We start from the raw sequence: 15,013 nt of genomic DNA, 5'->3' as shown, positions 1-15,013 counted from the left end.
ATATTCTAACTTTCTGTTTAACATTTGAGGAACTGCCAAACTATTACAGTCAGGTTGTATTCCCACTATTTGATCAATATGGATCTTGCCAAGGACACCAGTGACTTTCATATAGCTAGATCCAATGATCAGTTGTCAGTCTTCATTTATGTTTTAATTTATTCATGAGTGGGAACATAGTTTCATGAATTATTACTTCCTTTGAAAAATCTTCAAATGTTCTATTACTACTAAAGAAGCAGTACAGGTTATGTTATAGAAAATTAGAGGGTACAGAAAGCTAAAATATTAATTAAAACTTTATATTCCTGTTAAGTTAAAATATTAATATTAAGTGTTAGGGCTAGCAGATACATAATTAAAGACTATCAGTAAATATCAAAGTCATAGGTTTGGATAACATCACTTAGGATAGTATAAACAAAATTGTGGGCTCATGTTTGAGGACATTTAAAAATAGAAAAAATGAATTTTAAGGATTGGAAAAAATATTGAGTTGTATTGACAAATTCTTCAACAGTCACTGTTCAATATATCAGTGTTTGGTTAAATCAGCTAAAACTATCCTGAAGATAATACATCCATCTTCCATTTTGTTATTTTAACATTTGTTTTAGTCTCCTTTTTTTTAGAATTTTCTGCTCATGAAATCCTCAGGCACCCATATTTCTCATTGTATGATACAAAATGTGGCTTGAATTCTTTAGAACAAAATTCCCAAAATCTGTGTATGTTGATGGTCTCAAACTCCTCCTACTCTGCATTCTGAAATTCACTTAAGATTTAATCTTTGCCACTCTACTAAATCTGTGTTGTTTTTTTCAAAGTCTTCAACAATAGCTAGGTTATAGTCATTGCCACTTTATCATCTGTTACTGAAATTCTCTGTTTCCCTGACACCGTATTCTTGTTTTCCTACTACCTTATTGGCTGCTCCTTCTCAGTCTCTGGCTGATTCCTTCCCTTCTCCACCATCTCTGTAATGTTGGAGTTTATTTTACATCTATACTCATGTGATCATCTCATCTATTTCTCATGGGTCAAAATGCTATCTGTATCTGGGAACTCCAACATTGTATCTTTAACTGCCTTCTTGACATTTCCTCTTGGAAGTCTAACGAGCATCTCAAAATTAACACAGGCCACCCCCAGCTTCTGATTATCATCCACACCCCAAATTTGTGTCAGCCAAGATCTTTGTATCTCAGTTAATGACAAATCCATGTCTAAGTTTCCACTTGTTCAAGTAGAAACAATTGAAGTCCACCTTAGTTTATTTTTCCCTTATAACTTACAATGAGACTGTTAGGAAAGGCAGTTTTCTTGGTTCACATTGAAATTATATCTTCACCACCTCTCATGATAACCTTGCATTATCTCATCTGGATTGAAATAACCAATGGTCTCCCTGCTTCCACCAATGTTCTATGGAGTACATTTGGCACAATAGCCAAGTGATTTGTGTTAAAAGTTGAAGGAGGGGAAAGGACCAAAAATCCAGTACAAAAATGGGAATAGTACATGAACAGGCAATTCACCATAAAAGATACAAAAATGATCTTCAAACATATGGAAGTGTTCAAAAATTAATTCAAAATAGATAACTGCAAGTTAAAACCACTCAGATATCACTTCTCATTGGCCAGATGAAAATATTTAAGAATATGACAACATTCTGCTTGCAAGGCTGTGAGGAAATAGGTATGTTCATACATTGCTGATTGGAATGCAGTTTGTTACAATTCTTTTGGGAGGGAAATTTGACAGTATCTAAGTGACATGTATTTACCTTTCAATCAATTTAAGAATCTATCCTGAAGACACACCTCCAACAATGTGAAAATATATAGTAAAAAGTTGATTAATTACAATATTGTTTTCAATTATGAAATATTGGAAGCAACCTAAATGCCCATTCATAGAGTGGTTGAACAATCCATATGTTCACACAGTAGAATACTAAGTAGCTGTAAGAAAAGAATGTGGAAGAGCTCTATGAACTGATATGTAATGATCTCCAAGACATACCCTAAAGTGAAAAAAGCAAAGCACAAGAGTACACAGCATGCTGTCATTCATAGAAGAAAAAAAGATGTAAAAAAATACATCTTTTTTATACCTGTGTATATACAGGTATACCTGTGGATTTGTTCAGAAGAACTACAGGAAGGATAAACTAATGAGACTGACTAAGGGAAAGAGAAGAGGGGAATAGGTTAGCAGGAATGACGTAGACTCTGCATCATGATGTAGGGGTGTCAAATTCATTTTAGCCGAGGGCCACATCAGCCTCACGGTTGCCTTCGAAGGGCCAAACGTAGTTTTAGGACTGTATACATGTAACTACTTAACAGTTAAGCAAGAGCACCGTGCTGCTGCCAGGTAGAAACAAGGTGCCAGACTGGATAAAAAAGGTGGAGGGCCAGATTCGGCCCTTGGGACTTGTGTTTGCCACCTGTGGTGTAGAGTAACATTTCTCTGAATTTTAAAGTCTTGCATACCCTTCACATACCCCCAGATAAATAAATGATTAACACCACCAGGAAATGGGGGAAACTCAAAACTGGAATGCAAATACAAATGAAAGTGCCTGTATTACAAAAGAATAACATATCCACAATTAAGGGAATGGAAAAGAAAATAACAAGTATCTTAGAAAGCAGTATCTTTACTTATTGAAAAGCTAAAGACTTAAGGGCTGTAATCTCTTCAGTAAAAGTGTTTCTCACAGGAGTATGAATTAGCAAATCCTGAAACTATCTTTACATATATACTAGAATTGAAGGAATATTTTCATATATTATTGATGAAAGCTAGGTTCCTTACTGTTGGAGGAAAACAAGGAAAGAAGGAAGGCTAAAATAAACCCTGTAGCACTGGATTAGACTAAAGGACATCAGTATAAACTCAAGGGTTTTTTTATTATACATTCAAACCAATTAAGAGATGTACATATGGGTGTATGGGTAGGTTAATATATATTCATATATTTCCTTACTCTGTTGGCTGAGAGGGCCTAGAAGCAGTGATACTCCAGAACAATGAGCACACCTAGCACCAGATCTTGGTTTCTAAACACCATTATCCAACATAAGGAACCAGGGCTCTGTGGAGAAGTTGCTTCCAGGACAGGCTGGGGCAAGGAAAATATAAGGTGAGGCTAGAACATCTTGTGATGTCAGAAGGTAAGGAAATGCTTCTAAAAAAGATGGAGGATCACCAAAACCAGGAGCTGACCTGAAGGGTCTCCTAATGTCCAAAACTGGAATAATTTGAACAATAAATAATTATGGTATTTGACTTTAATCCTTAGAATAAAATATGCCCAGTGAGTCTATAACAATATAAAAGTCATACATAAATGATGGAGAAGGGACAGCTCTTCCTTACAGTGGAATTCCAGTTAATATAAATGGAAAGGGGAAATAGAGAATCATCATTCCAAATGCCCCAGTAACAACTTTTGCAGACAAGATAAACCAATGGACACTAAAATGGGTGGACACAAGTTTGAGAAGAAAGAGGATTTGCAGTCTCAAAGTATCTCTCCAAAGTTACTTATTAACTGTAAAAAGAAGGATAATAACTTCATAGTGGAGAAACCTAGCAGACACCAGTCTATCCAAATGATCAAGGTAAATATCACCAATAATAAGACATGTCAAAATCATGAATCCCTTGATATAATGCATAGAGAAAGACTTTGTGTGTGGTAGTCTTTCCATAAATACAAACCCCTTCTGTTATGGACTGAATGTTCGTGTCTCTCCTAAACTTTATACATTGAAGCCCTAATCCTGCAGTTTTGTTCTAAGGCAGTAAATGAGGTTAAAAGGATGGGGCCCTGATCTAATAGGATTAGTGTCCTTTAAGATGAGACATTAGAGAGTCCCTACCACCACCACCACCACCACCACCACCACCACCTTCATGAATTCACTGAGGAGCTAGCATGTTCACACCAAGAAAAGGCCATGAGAGGAGAGAACATAGAATGCAGCCATCTGCACACCAGGAAGAGAGCTCTCACTTGAAACTAAATCAGCTGGAACCTTGATCTTGGATTTCCAGCCTCCAGAATGATGAGGAAGAGATTTACATAGTTTAACCCATCCAGTCTGTGGTATTTTTATTACAGCAGCCCAAAATGACTAATACTCTCCAAGCATGAGAAAATATCAGATGAATCCAAATTGAGAAGCATTTTACAAAATGACTGATTAGTATTCTTCCAAAGTCTCAGGGTCATAAAAGAAAAAGAGTAAAGAACTGTTGGAGACTGCAAGAGACTAAAGAGGGACAAAAAAAAAAAAATTACAATATGGGACCTAAAATAGGATTCTGGAACAGAAAAAAAAAAAAAAAACCATAAGTGAAAAAAAAGACAGTGAGATTTGAATAAGATCTGTATTTTAGTTAATAGTATCACACCAATGATAATTTCCTGTTCCTGATGTAAAGTGTTAGCATTAGAGGAAGTGGGATAAACAATATAAGCCAGAAATACAACTATTATTGCAATTTTTTTGTAAGCCTAAAATTAGATCAAAACAAAAAGTTTTTTTAAAAGAAAAGCTTTAAAAATGTAAATGAGAACATCTCCTCTTCTGTTTTAAACCCTCTAGTAGCTTTCTATCTCACTCAAAGTCAATGCCAAATAATATACAATGACCTAAAAGCCCTACATTAATTGTCCTCCTGTTTCTTCTCTCCCCATCCCCACTGAATCTCAGCTAGACTAGTAGCTTGCTGTTCCCTAAATACAGCAGGCACATTCCTGCCTCAAGCCTTTGCTTTGGTTTTTCCTCACTACCAGCTGTTGTTCCTTCTCTAATCAACTGCATGGCCATACTTTTTTTGTCTTTACTCCACTGTCATCTCATCAGTGAAGCATTCTCCACCACACTTATTTAATTTGGCACCGCACAGCCTCCTGGAATTCCATATTCTGATATTTTCCCCATAGCCCTCATTAACATTATTCTGCATATATTACTTATTTAATTCTATTATTATATGTTGATGTACAATAGAGTTTAAACTGCACCTAAGTTTAAGTTAGGGGAGGGGTTTTCGACTCTTATTTTATTGTTTTTTATGGGCATGTATAATATTCTTTCTCTCTTTCTCTGTCTCTCTACACACACACACACACACACATACATACACACACACATATATATATATATTTTAAGATTTTATTTATTTATTTTTAGAGAGGGAAGGGAGGGAGATAGAGAGAGAGAGAAACATCAATGTGCGGTTGCTGGGGGTCATTGCCTGCAACCCAGGCATGTACCCTAACTGGGAATCGAACCTGCAACACTTTAGTTCGCAGCCCAAGCTCAATCCACTGAGCTACGCCAGCCAGGGCTTTTTTTTTATATATATATATTATTGATTATGCTATTACAGTTGTCCCATTTCCCCCCCCTTCACTCCCCTCCCACCCACATCCCCCCACCAGCTCACGTTCATGTGTCATACTCAATAATTCCTTGGCTTCTACATTTCCCACACCACTCCTACCCTCCCCTGTCCACCTTCCACCTACCATCCATGCTACTCATCATCTGCACCTCTTCCCCCTCTCCCTGCCCCGGTTCCCCTGTTGATAACCCTCCTTTTGATCTCCATTTGCTCGGTTCTGCTCCTGCTCTGACCACCTGCCTGGTTTGCCTTTGTTCTTGTTCCAGGTGTGGCCGGTAATAATTGTGAGTTTGCTGCCATCCCACTGTAACATGTTTCCTATGTTCTTTTTCCTAGATAAGTCCCTTCAACATTTCATGCAATAAGGGCTTAACGATGATGAACTCCTTCAACTTGACTCTATCTGAGAAGCACTTCATCTGCTCCTCTGTTCCAAATGAAAGCCTTGCTGTATATAGCAATCTTGGATGTAGGTCCTTGCCTTTCATGGCCTGCAACACTTCTTTCCAGCCCCTTCTTGCCTATAAGGTCTCTTTTGAGAAATCAGCTGACAGTCTTATGGGCACTCATTTGTAGGTAACTCTCTCCTTTTGACTTGCTGCTTTTAAGATTCTGTCCTTATCTTTAATCTTGGGTAAATGTAATTATGATGTGCCTTGGTGTGTTCCTCCTTGAGTCCAACTTCTTTGGGACTCTCTGAGCTTCCTGGACTTCTTGGATGTCTATTTCCTTAGCCAGAATGGGGAAGTCCTCCTTTATTGTTTGTTCAAATAACTTTTCCACTTGTTGCTCTTCCTCTTCTCCTTCTGGTACCCCTAAAATTCAGGTGTTGGAACATTTAAAGATGTCCTGGAGGTTCCTCAGGCTCTCCTCATTTTTTTAAATTCTTGTTTCTTCATTTTTTTCTGATTGTATGTTTCTTTCTTCCTTCTGGTCTCCTCTGTTGATTTGAGTCCCAATATCCTTCCCATCACTATTGGTTCCCTGTGCATTTTCCTTTATTTCCCTTAGAGTAGACTTCATTTTTTTTTCATCTAATTTGTGACTAAATTCAACCAATTCTGTGAGCATCCTGATTACCAGTGTTTTGAACTGTATATCTGATAGGTTGGCTACCTCTTTGTCGCTTAGTTGTATTTTTTCTGGAGCTTTGATCTCTTCTTTAGTTTGGGCCTTTTTTTTTTGTCTTGACATGCCTGTTACATAGTGGGGGTGGAGCCTTAGATGTTCACCAGGGTGGGGTAACCCACATCTCTGCTTTGAGACACTGTATGTGGGGGAGGAGTCAGAGAGGGAACAATGGTGCTTGCTCTGCTCTCTGCCAGATTTCAGTCACTTCTCCCACTAACCCACAATCAAATTGGGCCCTTCTGGTGCTGGTTGGTTCTTGTGAGGGTGGGTTTGTATATGTTCTGGGACCCTGTGGGTCTCTCCAATGAACTCTCCTGTGAGACTGGGAGTTTCTCCTAGCGCCTCAACCCCCACAGGTGTTTTCATTCCATGATTTGAAGCTTTATTTCCACATGCTGGAGCCCTGGGTTGTGCTCCCCAGTTTTGCCTGGTTTATCTGCACATGAATGTGGGACTGCCTGGTCTGCCAGCCACCTTGTGCGCCACAATCCGCCATCTCGCTGGGTCCAACAGTCGCTGCCTTGCACACTGGGGGTCGGCCAGCTGCTGCTTTGCAGTGAGCACTCTCCACCCTGGCTGCCCATCTCTGTCCCTCCTACGGGTCTAAATGAATGTGTCTTCTTTAACTCTTCGGTTGTTGGACTTCTATACAGTTCAATTTTTTGTCAGTTCTCATTGTTTTTTGTTTTTAAATTATTGTTGTCCTTATTTTGGTTGTGTGAGGAGGCACGGTGTGTCTATGTATGCCTCCATCTTGGCCAGAAGTCCTTGACTGTTTTATTCACTGACATAATGTCAGTGAACAAGAATGAAGAATGAATAGTCATATGAAGGCAGCTCCACCTCCAATGTCTCATTCTCGTTTCAACAGGAGGAAGAATGAAGCAATGAAGAGGGGATATATTAGGAAAGCAGAACCTCTTCCTGTGTTATTGGATTACTGGCCAAATGGTTACATGACCACCTCTAACTACAATAAAAGCTGAGACATTTTTTTGGCTAGTTATAACATTATTGTTCACACAAAATTTAATTTCTTTTGGTAAAGAAGAAAGGGAGTAGTTACTGGGTAGGTTACTGGTGATGTCTGTTGCAAAAAGACATCATATCTACTATATTTTTGACAAGAGGTTTAGGATATAAAGACAAGAATGAATAACCATAAACTATTCAGACAAAAATATTGTTACCTTATAAAAGGGAGTCGAAAACATTCATGAATTTCTACTTTTGTTTCAGTAACACTAAACAAAAAAACCAGCACAACTTTTACAGAGTTCTGGGAGATAAAATGTAAACCAAGACTTTTCTACATATCTAAGATTTGAATAATATATGGTACCAAGAAAAAGATATTCTCAAATATTAAAAAGCCCTGAAAATATGCTGCTTATAATTTGTTCTTGAGTAAAATTACTTAAACATGTGCTATTACAACTGCTCTTTTTGTCTTTTCTAAGAAAAAATACTCCTACTCCTGGAAAGCTTTGTACTATGTTAGCTTGGCTAGGCTGAACTACATTTCCCAGAATTCCCCATTGCATATATTTTTAGTTAGAGACCCCTGTGGGAGACTTACAGGACAAAAATGAAGCAAGCATTTTGTAGCTCACACATTGTCTCTGATCCACTGGCTCATCTCATAGGCTTGAGGCATAGCCCTGTCTGAAAGGACATCTCCTCCTGGGTCTTTCTTTAGCCTCTCTAACTTCTTGGTCAGGTGACTGTGCTTATTTCTGTGACAAGGAACCCTGTCTTCTGGAGGACATGCCTATCTAGGTCAGAGACACCAAGAACTGACACAAATAGAAATCTGCCCCATGGCCTTCAGCTTGTCCCTGTGTATTCCAGCTTGTTCTTGCTTCCCTCATGCCATATCCATCTTTTCTTCCTGACTTCCTGCCCTGTGAACTTCAAGTTTTAGGATCAGATGGGAAGACAATAGCTCCTCACAAGGAGGCAAGATGGACAGATTACTGGAACAGATTTTTTTACAAACATGCACATACACACACTTTCCACTTTCTAGTGGTTTTGTTTCTCTGATTGGATTTAGACTGATACACTATAAAAAATTCTCTGATAATTTCTTCTAAAAGTTTTAGAATTTTGCCTTTCAAAAATTAGATAAGATGTTATTTTTACAAAATAACAGATAGTTGCATGGATTTTTAATAATTACTAAAAACAATTATAATACAGTAGAAATAAAAGAAAAAGATTCGTCTCTAATTCTTCTCATTGATTTTTGTGAATGGTGTGAATAGGAGTCCAATTTCATTTCTTTCCATATGGTTAACCAATTGCCCCAGCATTCTTAATTGGAAAGTCCATTTCTTCTTGAATGAAATAAAATAATATCCACTTTATCATGTAGCCAGTGTTCACCTGTGTGTGGGTTTATATTCTGGTCATTTTCTTAGGTTCTGTTGGTATATCTATGTCTCAGTGAGTATTTGTGTATTAATTACAATAGCTTTTAATGCATAAGAGGGAGCCCCAAAACAGAATTTATTTATAAAAACTTGTGTACTTATTCTTACATGTATAAATTTCAGTCACCTTCAAAGTACTCACCATTTGATATGATACACCAATTGAGATGTTTCTTGCACTGCTCAAAACAGTTTTTGAACTTGTCAGTTTTGATGCCTTTTAGTGCTTCTGCCATTTTTTGTTTCACCTCTTCAGTATCAGCAAAGCATTTCCCTTTCAGGACTTTTTTCATCCAGAGAAACAACAACAAAAGAAGTCATTCAGGGCAAGATCAGGTGAATAGTGAGGGTGGGGTATGGGGGTCATACCATTTTTAGTCAAAAAATGGTTGAAAACTTAGTGCAGTATGGACAGGTGTGCTCATAAATCACCCAACATGAAATGGGCAAATGCACTGAAAGAGTCTTAAAAGACTCACTGAAATCAAATGCAGCCTCTTACGATAATGCCGGCTGGTACAATGATACAGATGTGTTTGTAGAACACTCACCTACCAGGGAAGCCTATAAGACAAGGAGACCACCCTCCAGAAGATAATTCAGTTTTTTTGGGAGGGGTCCTTCTTGTAAATCTTGACAAGTACCCTCTTACTACTCATCAAAAGTATCTTGGCATTTTTTTTATCCTTTGATTCTTTTATATACATTTTAGAAGTATCTTGTCAAATTCCATAATGCAATCTGTTGGTCAAATATTGGGCTTGAATGGAAGCAATAGATTAACCTGGAGATAATTGATATGTATATAATGCTGATAGATAGAATCTCTAAGAATGGTACATTTCTCTGTTTGTTCTATCTTCTATAATGCCTTCAATTGAGTTTCTAAGTAGTCTCTAAAGAAATAACTTATACAACTCAATGACAGTAGGACAAACAATCCAATTAAAAATAGGCAAGAGAGGACATGCAGATGGCCAATAGACATAGGAAAAATGCTCAACGTCACTGATCATCAGAGAGATGCAAATTAAGACCACAATGAGATATCACCTCACACCTGCCAGAATGGCTGTCATCAATAAATCAATAAACAAGTGCTGATGAGGGTGTGGAGAAAAAGGAACCCTCATGTACTGTTGGTGGGAACACAGACTGGTGCAGCCAATTAAAAAAAAAAAAGAACTTAACAGTGACCAGAGGGGAGAGGGGCGGAAATTTCAGGGGAAAAGGGGAAGGGTTTGCAGGAACAAGTATAAAGGACACATGGACAAAAACAAGGAGGCGGGTGCATGGAAACAGGAGGGAGGTGGGGAGGGCTGGGGGGTGGGCTGGGATGGGAGTAAAAGGCAGAAAACTGTACTTGAACAACAATTAAAAATTTTAAAACAAAACAAAACAAAGGAATTTAAAAAGAAAGTAGAATTCTACTTTCCTGTCTTCCAAATTTCTTTTCTTTCCTTTCACTTGGTCTAACCTGTTGTTGAATGCCTCTATTGAATTTTTATGGCCATTTTAGTTTTAGCTTTGTGATTTCTGTTTAGTACTTTTAAATATTTTATATCTCTTCACTGAAAGTCTCCCTTTTTTCTTTCATTGCTCTTCTGACCTCAGTGAGCATCATTATGACTTATTTTCAATGATCAGGTACACCACTTATTCCATTTGATTAATTTCTGTTTTTAGAGATTTATCTTGTTCTTTTATTTGGTACATATCTCTTTGTCTCTTCATTTTTTTTTTGACTGCCTGTGTTGGTTTCTCTGCATTAGATAAAACAGCCCATCTATCCCAGTCTTGATATAGGAGAAGAATCTCATTGATCAGCCTGGCCCAAACTCCTAGTTGTCTCTCAAACTTCTGTGATTGTCTAGGTGACCTTCTTTGTTTTCAGTGGCACCCAGTAGTTTAGGTTGTGGCAAGACATGTCAGTATCCCAAAGGGAAGGATCGCAGTCAGCATCCACCTTCAGGCTGAGCAGAAGAAGCTGGATCCTCAGGTAGTGCCTGGTAAAGTATATGTTTAAGTCCCTGCAGAGAAGAGGTGGGAGATGGCTATTTTGCCTGCTCCCTCTGTGCTGACTCAAGGTGGATAGCTATGGAGGAGAGGGTGTTCCTACACCTGTTAAGAAGTGTTTTATTGTTGCTGTTGTTGTTGTTTTCTTACAGTCTTGTGAGACTCATAAATGCAAGGCCCACTGGCTGTCAGAGCTAGGCATTCCAGTGAGCCTGTCCTCAGATGGGACCTGCAAACACTGTAGCACCAGATGTGTGCACAATCTCATTTCGGGGAGGTACTGCTGACTTAGTTTTATTACTGAATCAGGTGGAGGGAGAACGTGGAATTCTCAGTCCTGGGGAGGACCACAGCCAGCCCCAGGTGCCTGCTAAATTAGAAACCTGGCCCTCAGGCAGCGGTTTTTAAAGTATGTAGATAAGTCTCTTTCTGGGAAGGACTGGGCAATGTATGATTTAGCCTGCTCCCTCTGCTCTAAACCTTGGGGGCATAGTCTGTTAGGAATAGTTTCTTTGCTTTCTGTGCTGTGGGACTTGGGGATGGAAGCCCCTTTGGTTACTGAAGCCGGGTGACCTGGGAACACATCCCTTGGGTGGAAGCTGTGAAAGCTGCAGCATGCATGTGTGTTTCAGCTCCTTTCAGTTAGACGCTAGCAGTTTAAAGTGGGCTGGAGGGAAAAGGTGAGGCATGTGTGCTGCCTTCCCCAGTGTTGGGGGGAGTATTGTAGCCAGCTGCTAGTGCCTGCTATGTCGAAAGATTGGCCTTCGTACAGCTTTAAAAATATGCAGATATCCTTCTTTCAGGGAAAAACTGGGAGTTGGGTGATTTTTGTCTTCTCTCTCTGTGCTGGGTCTTGGGGGAGAGCCATGGTGAATGCTCATGCATCCATTAAGAACCACCTTTTTTTTTTTTTTGAGTTCTGGCCAAGATGGAGGCATAGGTAGAAACCCTTTGCTTCCTTGCACAACCAAAAGGAAAACAACCAGAAGTGCCAGAAAATCAAACTACATGGAACTCCACAGTCAACCAGACCAACCAGACCGGTAAGGTGGGGCTGGTTGAGAGAACCCTCGGTGAGGCAGGGTACTGAGTGGGTGGAGCTGACTGAACAGGAAACTGAGACTCAGAGCTGACTGTGGACTATGCTGCGGGTTGCCATGGTGGGAGAAACTCCCAGTCTCATATGAGCGTTTGTTGGATAGTGGGGCTAGAGCCCAACAGGTGAGCTGCATTGTTCCCTCTCTGGCCCCTCCCCCACAGGCAGTACAGCAAGGAGGGTTGCCCTTCCAGGTGAATGCCTAAGGCCCTGCCCCCTTACAACCTATCAGGTGTGCCAAGACAAAGAAATATGGCCCAAATGAAAGAACAGATCAAAACTCCAGAAAGAGAGCTAAGCGATGAGGAGATAGCTAACCTATCTGATGGAGAGTTCAAAGCCCTGGTAATCAAAATGCTCACAGAACTGATTGAGCTTGGTTGCAAAATGAAAGAACAAATGAAAGATATCCAAAGTGAAATAAAGCAAAATATTCAGGGAACCAATAGTGATAGGAAGGAAACCAGGACTCAAATCAACGATTTGGAACAAAAGAAAGAAATAAACATCCAACCAGAACAGAATGAAGAACCAAGAATTAAAAAAAAAAAATGAAGAGAGGCTTAGGAACCTCTGGGACAACTTTAAACGTTCCAATATCTGAATTATAGGGATGCCAGAGGGAGAACAAGAGCAAGAAATTCAAAACTTACTTGAACAAATAATGAAGGAAAACTTTCCCAATCTGGCAAAGGAAATAGACTTCCAAGAAGTCCAGGAAGCCCAGAGAGTCCCAAAGAAATTGGACCCAAAGAGGAACACACCAAGGCACATCATAATTAAGCTATCCAAGATTAAAGATAAGGAGAGAATCCTAAAAGCAGCAAGAGAAAAGGAGACAGTTACCTACAAAGGAGTTCCCATAAGACTATCAGCTGATTTCTCAAAAGAAACCTTGCAGGCAAAAAGGGGCTGAAAAAAAGTATTTGAAGTCATGAAAGGCAAGGACCTACATCCCAAATTACTCTATCCAGCAAAGCTATCATTTAGAATGGAAGGGCAGATAAAGTGCTTCCTAGATAAGGTCAAGTTAAAGGAGTCCATCATCACCCAGCCCCTATTATATGAAATGTTAAAGGGAGTTATCTAAGAAAAAGAAGAAGATCAAAACTATGAACAGCAAAATGACAACAAACTCACAACAATCAACAAAAGATCCTAAAAAGAACCTAAAAAAAAAACCTAAGCAAACAACTAGAACAGGAACAGAATCAGAGAAATGAACATCATGGGGAGGGCTTTCAGTGGAAAGGGAGCAGGGAGGGATAGTTGGGGGAAAGGTACAGAAAAGAAGAGGCATAATTGGTAGGCATAATATAGATGGGGAGAGGTCAAAAATTGTACAGGAAACAGAGAATTCAAAGAACTTATATGTATAACCCATGGATATGAACTAAGAGGCAGGGAATGCTGGAGGGTTAGGGGGTGCATGGTTGAGTGGAGATAAGGGTGGGGGGAATTGGGACAACTGTAATAGCGTAATCAATAAAGCATACTTTAAAAAAAGAACTGCTTTTTTGTAGGACATAGTCTTGTGGATCTTCTGAACACCAGGTTTCAGAGTTAGGTGCTTTCAGAGCCTGTTGCTCTGGTGGGATTTTTAAAAGCTGGGGCCTAAGTTTTTGTGAGGTCTAAATCCTTAACTCCTTGAGAAGAAGCTGGGAGTTGGGGGCTTCTTGTCTGTATCTGTGGGTCTTCTCCTCTGTGTCTGTATTTCAAATCTTCATCTCCTTTTTCTTGTAAGGACACCAGACTTAAGACCCAGTCTAAATCTAAGATGGTCTCATCTCAAGATCATTTACTTAATCACATTTACAAAAAAATTACTTCTATTTCTAAATTAGGTTATGTTCACAGATACCAGGGATTAAGATTTGGGTGTTCCTTTTTGAGGACATAATTCAACACACCACAGTTACATTGTGGTTAATTTCCTCAGAGAAAACACATTTTTGTTTATTAATCTGTCTTTAGTTGTGTCACATCTCCTGCTTAGCATATCCATTGAAGTTTGTAAAATTTCAATTGTTATATTTTCAGTTTTAAAAATGCTGAGTCTATAGTTTCTTCTCTACTCATATTTTAAAGCTGTTTATTTTTGTAATTAGAAAAATTTGGCTATTTATATTTTTGGGGTCCTTTTCTTTCATTTGTTTTTTCTCTTGGTTCATAGTGCCTTATCCCCCCATTTTTAATTTAAATTTATTGGGGTATCATTGTTTGATAACATTATATAAACTTCAGTTAAACAAATTTATAACACATCATCTCTGTATTCCACTGTGTGCTCATTACCCAAAGTTTAGTCTTCTTTTCTCATCATATATTTGACCCCCTTCACTCTCCTTGTCATCCACCAACCCCGGCCCCTCTGGCGACTACCATACAGTGGTCTGTGTCTATGAGGTTTTTTGTTTTGTTTGTTCATTTGCTTTATATCTCACATATAGGTAAAATTATATGTTTTCATAGTGTAAGAGTGAGAATGGCAAGATGTGAGGTTGGAGAGCTAAGGGCAGGGATGTATCATGTAGGCCTGATGGCATAATAAGGAACCCAAATTTTATCCTAAGAGAAACTAGTTATTGAAGACCTTCAAGCAGAAACATGTCTTGATTAAATTTATGTTTTGGCAATATTGTTTTGGCTTCTGTATGAAGAATAGTTTAGATGGGGCCAAGGCTGGATACAGGAGAAAAGATAGTGGACTACTGAAGGAATACAGGTCAAAAATAAAATGGGGATAATGGATGCATTTTTGTAGATAAATCTGTAGAACTTCATGACTCTCTGGGTGTTGGAAGTGAAAGGCAGGCTAGAGTTAAGGACAAAGCCCAGGTTTCTGGCCAGGGCAGCTGGGAGGGTGGCATTATCACTCACTTATATCGGGAACAATGAAGAGGAG

Source organism: Phyllostomus discolor, chromosome 14, assembly GCF_004126475.2.
Source record: "Phyllostomus discolor isolate MPI-MPIP mPhyDis1 chromosome 14, mPhyDis1.pri.v3, whole genome shotgun sequence".
NCBI lineage: Eukaryota > Metazoa > Chordata > Mammalia > Chiroptera > Phyllostomidae > Phyllostomus > Phyllostomus discolor.
This window is presented reverse-complemented; position numbering follows the sequence as displayed.